This window comes from Crotalus tigris, unplaced genomic scaffold (genome assembly GCF_016545835.1).
Source record: "Crotalus tigris isolate CLP2741 ecotype Arizona unplaced genomic scaffold, ASM1654583v1 scf7180000019762.1414395, whole genome shotgun sequence".
Classification (NCBI taxonomy): Eukaryota; Metazoa; Chordata; class Lepidosauria; order Squamata; family Viperidae; genus Crotalus; species Crotalus tigris.
This window is the reverse complement of record NW_024097700.1, coordinates 1,226,549-1,235,174: the sequence shown is the minus strand read 5'-3', so window position 1 is coordinate 1,235,174 and position 8,626 is coordinate 1,226,549.

The window sequence follows — 8,626 nt, the reverse complement described above, 5'->3', positions numbered from 1 at the left end:
CAATTATTTTCCAATAAATAATTTGCCAATAAATAATTATTTGCCAAGAGAATCAAGAAGGAATCCTCAAAGTACTGTTTACACTTTCAGGATTAACCCTTTAAGGATAAAAGCAATAGAAAAAGAGGGAAAAATAATTTTCTCTGTGTAGATCTTTGATTTGTAATGAGGTGCTGATGAGAGAGAAAATGGCATTCTTTTAAACCATATTTCCCCTTTATCTTTTATATCACAGAACAACCCTTCCCCTGTCACTACTTTGAGGTGCAACATGTTTTGAACTAACCCTAGCTATGGTCCAGATTCATGTTAGTTTGTCGTGTGGCTCTTGCTTCCTTAGCGAATTGCTTTGGGCTCAACTGAAAGATTGATTAAGTGCCCGTCAGTCAGACTTATATTTATTCCAGGGGACTTAAGCACATCTATATTTGTCAGTATTGTGATGCCTTTGGATTAAGGGATTACCTGTGAGGTAATCCCTGACTAGCAAATTAAGATGAATTTTAATTTTCAACCCTCTGGCAAAGTAACGTTAGTTTTTTGCAGCAAACCAAATAGAAAATTAAAAAGCAAAGTTGCTTTCCTAAACTAATATTGAACTAGTCAGAAGTTGGTTATTCAGTCATCTAGTTTAGATTGATTCTCTGCATTAAGCTGCTGCTTTCCTATAGCACTGCTTGGTTTTAAGTGCTCTGGCCTTCACAGTTTTGCAACATTAGACATGTGCTTTATAAATACTTCAATATTATTGTGTTGTGCATAAAGTACAAAACCCATGACTGTATTGTCTCAGAACTTTCATACTTACGCTGATTCAAAAGTTTTGATCTTTATATTCCAAGTATTTAACTTTAGATTCCATCATGACCTTGGGTAGTATACAATATAAGGCAATCTCGAACAGTACACTAACAATACAAAAAACAAACATCAGAAGAAAATAAGCAGATTTTAACAACCAATCATTTTTCAAGGCATCTACCACCTACTCTAGCCAAGATCTGGGGGCAAGATCAGGTTTAAAATAAGGTCAAGGTAGAGGCTCTGGAAGAATACTGTTCCAGAGGTCAGTATTAAGTTCTTAGTGACAGAAATAAATATTAAAAGTTACTGTAAGCAAGAATTTAACAGGAATGATGATAAAAAGTCCAGTGCATCACATTTGTCCTAACTGCACAAGGTGCAGGTTATGGCAAAATTCAAATTTCAATAACAAGTATATGAAAACTGTATTAGAAAACACTCTATGGCATATAAGCCCATCCCTTGGATTTGCAGCAAGAGATCAATGTTTCCAAAAAAGCCACTATAATAAATTCTCATAGAAAAACTAAGAAAAAAGGAGATTACTAGATTCCATATCAAAGGTCAACCAAAAAGACCAGGTTGTTTCTTGTGAGATTGCTATATTATTGTTACCCACCAGGACTTGCTACTTCCCCCCTGCATTTATTTTACTTCATATCACTTAAATACATACTGAAATCAACCGAGATCTGATCAACTCACTTGGATTCTGTGAACTGGCTGATTGCTTTGCAGGATTCCAGTCTTCTACATGTGGATCCAGAGTGTTTATATAAACACTGAATTATCAAATAAACTGCTCATACCCAGATAATGTGAGAAAGAAGTGATGGGGATGATAAATGCCTCAAACTATCTTTGCTGTCCTATATGATCAAAATGACAAAAATCCTAGATAAAGGCTTCCATATGAGGGTTTCAATAATAAATGTTAATTCTGATTACATATGGAGGACGCTTGAAATGGTACATGCCAAACGCTTAATAAATACATTCCAGGGTAGACAACTGTGAGTTACCATCTGCTGAAATCAGCATTTATTCTATTGTCTATATGTGAGAGAGTTTTTTTAATGTAATGGAACAGCCAGTAATGTGCTTTAAAAAGAAAAAATGTATAATGGTGTTTTCATTCATTTGCCTTTTTCAGATGTCAATGGGAAACTTACTGATGCATTGATAGATGAGAAACATATGCAAATAAAATGCAACCTTCTTAAAATGTGAAAAGGGAAAAACACAGACAGGTGCTTCATTAACAAAACAGCATTTGCGACACTACTATTCAGTTCTTGTGCTTCAGGAAATTCTGAAATGTAAATAAAAAGAAATATTTCTATAAATCCTGGAGAAATGTTATCTTATACTGTTCAGCTATTAATTGTGGTACTAGCCAGTTGGTATTGTTTGTTCTGAAGAAACTATTAGTCATTGTAAATAAAATATTTAAACAGCAAACAATAGTCAATGTTCAGACAGAAACAAAGTTAAAGTTAAGTTTACAATTACAAATTAAATAAGCATCTTCAGAAAATTGGGTATTTGCTATTAGCTTTATTGCCAAGCCAAAATTTCAGTAGACACCTTGTTTATCATACTTTGGGTTGTATAAAACAACTACCATAAAGCCCGTTTTTTTCTGACTTTCCCCTAAATTGAGTATTTTCCTTAAAAATTTCAACAAAACTTTTACAGATACCATTCTAAATATTGGGTAGAATCTTCTACTTTGGGAAGGTCACATAAGCACACGGATTGTTCCTTCCAGATAAGCAGATGGTATGAACTAAGTGAAAGGATCTTAATTATATTCTTCAAAGAAACAAAGAATGTCTTAAACCTGTGTCTTATGGTCTGAGAGGAGACTAAACAATGTAATGGAATTACAACACACACATACACACAAAATGTTGCCAGGACGTGTTTGTGCCATAGTAGGTATCTCAAAATCTCAATATGGGCTGATCTATGGGGGAGCAATGTTCCTTAATCTGTACCAGTCAATCACCTCCTTTATTTATATTTCTTATTACAGTAATGTCCCTTAGTCATTTTGGGCCTTTTCCTACAGCTGAATTTAAATGTTGTCCAACCATCCATGAGTCAGCAGAAAACACTGGAGTGATATTTGCTGTTGCCATTGCTGATCTCCAGCTTGCTTCTCCTGCATCTGTAGTAATTCACCGCTCTCCTGATCAGATACCTGCAGGACATGTTAAATCAGTGTTTCTCAACCTTGACAATTTTAAGGCATGTGGACTTCAACTCCCAGAATTCCACAGCCAGCAATGCTGGCTGTGGAATTCTGGGAGTTGAAGTTCACATGCCTTAAAATTGTCAAGGTTGAGAAACACTGTGTTAAATAAATAAATGGTTTAACATTCTTGCTGTGCTGCCCTCCCCCTCCAACACTGCCAACTATCAGTAGTGGGAAAATATCCATAAGTGCTAATAGAACAGAAAATTTGTAGCTCAGGGTTAATAATAACAGTAAGCTCCAGCCTAATAGAGAAACCAGCAAGATCATTCCTACTAACACTGACAGGGCAAGCCACTTGTATATAAACAGAGAGCAAACACCATTCCCTTCTAGCATTGATGATGTTACCTAATTGGGTAATGAAAAGTCTGCAAGAAAACAACCAAGCTCAGAGAGCACTCTAACCTCACATATCCATAAATCATTAAAATGAAATAAGAATGAATCAGCCTAACATCTCTAAACTTCTGTGATTTATCTCCCAATCAATAAAGATTAAGTCCTGGGAAGTGACAACAATCATAAAAAGAAGCAAGCCTTATGCTCAAGCACAGAGTCCCATGAAAATGCTTACAAATGTCAGTTCCCTCTGGGGGGGGGCAAGAATTGGATGATTTTAATATCATTTGACTGTTGCTCATCTGCTTTGTGAATGACATAATTTTCAGCTTTCTGCAAAACTGCCATTTTTCACCCAGTGAAGAACATTCTACTTTGCTCTTTCTTGTCATGGAGAGGAGGTGAAATGAGAGTCACTTGATTTTTCTTAACTTCTCTCTAATTCAGCCAAGGGTGAGATGTTAAACCTCAAAGTTAATCCTACCCTCTTGTTCAGGTACCACCCCATATACAGTTTTAGGCAACAAGATGCTTTCTCCTTTCAAAGATACACATGAAGGGCAATGTTAGCTTCTTTCCATGTAAAAGTCCCAAAAGGCAGAGGAGCAACAGAGGAAGGAAGAAAAAGCTTGGCCAATACGTCCTTGTTGAAAATATTCACCAACTGCAGACTCAAAAGAGCAGCAAAATGCTTTGCTGTGGTCAATGAGCTAGAATATTACATATCCAATGTAAATGGTTGTAGTTTGGCCTAGCTAATTACTTTGATGCTGCTATAACCAGTTTTAGTTTTGATTCCTGTTCAAGAACCAGCTGCTCCCTACTTAGAAAATTTTTACTAAGGCTACACTCTGGTGCACTAAAAGATGTAGAATGGATTTTATTTTACTGGAAGAGTCAAGGGGCAGGAAAGGGTAAAGCTGCTTTGGAGAACATCTCTTTCTTTACTGCAGAGATACATGGTAAGAAGTTAAAGTACAGAATAATTGAAGGAGATTCTGTTTGCTTGGTGAAGAACTATGTTCTTAACTGCAAAGAGTAAATCTGCAACAGAGATGAGGGATACCTTTTATTTATTAAAAGTGAAATGCAAATACAAAAAAGGGGTGGAAAAACACACATACACAGAGTCTTCCTTTAGGGTCCCATCTTTCGTATTTTGTGAGAAGATAAAGCTGATCAAGTGTATCCAGCAGAAACAAAGGGTGTAGAATCAGAGATCCTTTCTGAATAGAGAATTAATTCTAGAACAAAAATGAACTCCCTAGCTTAGTGATTTTCTTCTGAAAGAAGCTTTTCCTCACTTTAAGTAACTTATAATTATTTATATCATCCAACCTTCATTGGGCCACTATAATAGCAGTGAGAACAGGCTTTATATCGCCATGACAATGGATGTGAAACTATAGTAGAAAATGCTATTATTTCTAGTAAGGGAATGACCTAATGGGGTTTCTGTTTGCTTTTTCTGACAAAGTCAGATTTCCATAGGTACAAGGAAATTGATGAACATTATCATTTCTTATTTTTAAAATTTCAGTTTCCTTCTCATGGTAACAAGTGTTACCCCTCCATGACTGAGACTTGGAAACTCCTTCCTTCTAAGGCTGCTTTGGCTTGGGGTTTTCACACAGAGATGAAGGAAAGATCAGGAAGCAATCATTCAGTGCTATATATCAACATCAAGCAGGATTGTAATGAATCCACATGCCAGAAGACCAAGAAGAGAATAAGTCATCCACTTGTTCAGGAGATGGTACCTGTTAAGTCCTCAAGTTAACAGCGGAAGAAGGGCACGCATTCTGTAGCCAACAACTGTTTATTCTTCTGCTGCTCACTCCAACGCAACTCAGAGGCTCACAGGCCTCTCTCCCATTAAATAGATCCCCGGGCAAAAAGGTTACAATAGAAAATGGCGTGCTTTCGTGCCTTGTGCATGCGCGCAGGCTGGCGCAGCTTAGTCTGGTCCTGGGCAGCTTGCAACAGCCTGGGACCATAGCAACGTCCCGAGCCTGCTTTTGCAGGCTCAGGATACAACAGTACCTATGAGTGGGATGAGGAGGGGGAATTTCCCATCAGAATAGACATTTTTGATCAGCCCTAATTTTAATCAAAATACTCTACAACCTGGCTTTCCACAATGGCCTAATTAGAAGGGCTAAAAATAATGATTAAAAAAAACTCATTTTCCCCTAACAGAGAATTCTTAATAGAGAATGTAAAATTATTGAAGCAAAGTGGAGATTTTTCTCAAGTAGCTTAAGGAATGTTATTGCTGCACTTGACAATTATTAATGATGTTGCTAGGTAAGATGGGAATAAAATTGGAGGGTGATTCTGTTATCATTGTCCATGGCTTCTTGGCTGTATGACTTCCAATGGCACCAGCCACTATAGACGAAAGCTTTTATATTAAATACAAATAAAAGTTTATAATTTTCATTTAAAAAGTAACTTTTGTATTTTATTGGATTTAGCTAAAGGATATTACAAAAAATGAAGGTTAACTTAGCACATATATTTTTCCTATTTTTATTTTGAATGTAAAGACCTCTATGAAAGAAGTAATTATTATGTAAGTAGTGAAGTACTTCATGGGTCTTAACACTTTAATCAAAATAGTATACAATTTACCATTCACATTATATATAGACATTCTGCAATTTTAAGGTGATACTATTCTAAAAAAAAATGACCTTGGTAGTGCATTCTGTTTCTTAATAGAAGAAATAATCTATTCTTAAAGTTACATAGTTCTTCATTTCCAAAGAAATTATCAACAATAGCCTTCCTTCCCTATGTCTTCTCTGGCAGAACTCTTATTCTGTTGTTAAGAAGCATAGACTATTCCTTGTCATTGTGTGGTAACAAAATAATTTCATCATTATTGTCCACAATGCTTGGAAAAGAAAACTACAAATTGTAAGATAAAACACATGATCAGATCTGTTGTGAATATTAATCCAAAAAAATCTTCTCTATAGGGAGGGCTGTAATTTGTACAAAAGCATACTATATAATTCTGTCGTGGCTGAATTCTGAAAAATATTTGTCTTTCAAACAACAAAATACGTATGTCTTTCAAACAAAGTTGATGCAGGAATCCTTGAGCCTTTTAGTAAGAATTGTTCAATATATAAGCAATCCAGAATAGAATTAAATAAAATCTGATAAATTGCAATTGTGTATGTATGTACATAGGTGTGTGTGTAATTTATTTTGCCTGTCATTCCTACTAGATTAATTACAAAATTGGTCATTATTCTCAATATTTGGAACAGCATGGACAAGAGGTTTGTAATCCAGCAACGAATAAAGAGGGATTCAGATGAAGTATCCCAGTAAATGGGACACTCATGTGTAAGTATTTTGATTATACTTATGGAAGCTTAGTTACAGAATGACTGGAGTGAGGGACCTGCAGCCCTCCAGTATTGATACACTTGAAGAGCACCAGGTAAGAGCTACTACTGAAGAGCTGATGAATCCAAGAAGCAAGAGAGATTAGACCAGTGGTTCTCACTGGGGGTCGCCAAACAAGGCTGTCTGCCATTTTTTCCCCCTTTTCTTTGGCCATGCCCCTGGCACCCGGTGATGTATAAGTGGTTGGGGGTCACCACAACATGGGGAACTGTATTATGGGGTCGCGGCATTAGAAAGGTTGAGAACCACTGGATTAGACTAAGCAGGGGGTTGGACTAGAAGACCTCCAAGGTCCTTTCCAACTGTTATTCTGTTATGTTTGTCAATAACCTTAGAAAAGGAAAATTCTATATACTTCATCTAGAAACTTTTGGGTGATTAGGATTTAGTGGGATAATGTATGAGAACCTTCTGGATTTTCACAAGATGGCCTCTTTCACTTGGCATCTGGCTTGAGGGAAGTTAGCCCAGAGAAAAAAATATTAAAAAGGGCAGAAAAATATATTTTTTCCTCAAAAGGACTTTTTAAAACCAAACCTGGCCCCAAATCTATCTCTTTGCCCCAAGCAAGAGCTAGGCCCATACAAATGCAGATGTAAAACCATCAGAAAGTTGGAGCCAGAGCAATCAAGAAGACAAAAGAGAAGATCTGCATACCCCACCCAAACTCTAGGAGTCAGCCCCATCACCTGGGAAGCAGGATATGATAATAGAATTAAACCACAGATATCAAGGCCTAGACAAACACTCAGAAACAGCCTCAAGGTTCATGCCACAGGAACAGGAACTATTCCAAACAAAAGGCTAGAGGGGATATAAAAGCCTACTACACCATATGCTCACCCCTTCTCTCCTCTGAACTTTCCTGAAGAACCATCTTTCTTCAATAAACTGTAACCTTTTTCCCAAAGCAGTCGCCATGTTTGCTTATTTATTCCCAGCTTGCATGAACCAGGATGAAGACTTACTTCTAATAGGCCTCAGGATCCAGCCCTAGAAACTAGCTCATGCCAGAAACAGTAGTGTTAGGTGATAAACACTTATATAATTTCATGTAGAAGTTCTATCAAACTTTCCAGTTGAAAAGAGAGTGCGCTATGAATGCTACTGTCCAGAGAAGTAATTCTTGAAGACAAATCAAAGGATATTTATTTATGTCCCACTTTATTATTTTTACAAATAACTCATGGTGTTGAACACACATAATAGTCCTTTTCCCCATCTCAACAACCTTGTGAGATGGGCTGGGCTGAGAGATTGATTGGCTCAAAGTCCCCCAGCTGGCTTTCATGCTTGAGGCAGGACTAAAGCTTCATCATCTCCAGGTTTCCAGCCTGGTCCGTTGACTACTAGACCAAATCACTGTGAAGAAAATTAGTCATGAGATGCTATCAAGATACTGGCATTAATAGTCATCCGGGCTGAAAAGTTGAAAAAGAAAACCATCTTTTAGAAAAAAGATCCCAGGACAGAATATAAAACGGACTCAAGGCCCCACCTCTACCTCCTGTGTATCTCGCTCCCTTCCTTGCCAATTTTGTTAACTTTAAGTGAATTTTAATGATATGTATTATTTTAATATGTTGTTTAATCTGGTTGCTTTTACTTGGATGTAAGAATCGCCTTTAGGTTAATGGACAGCATATAAATTTAATAAATACATAAATTAAAAAATATTCTAGCAAAAAAGAAAAAAAATCTCTTCAGAAGCGTACAGGGAAGGCACGGGAGGCCCGCACCACACTCCGGGCCGCCATTTTTTTCAAAAAAGCAACCAGCCTTTTCGCCGTCACCTCC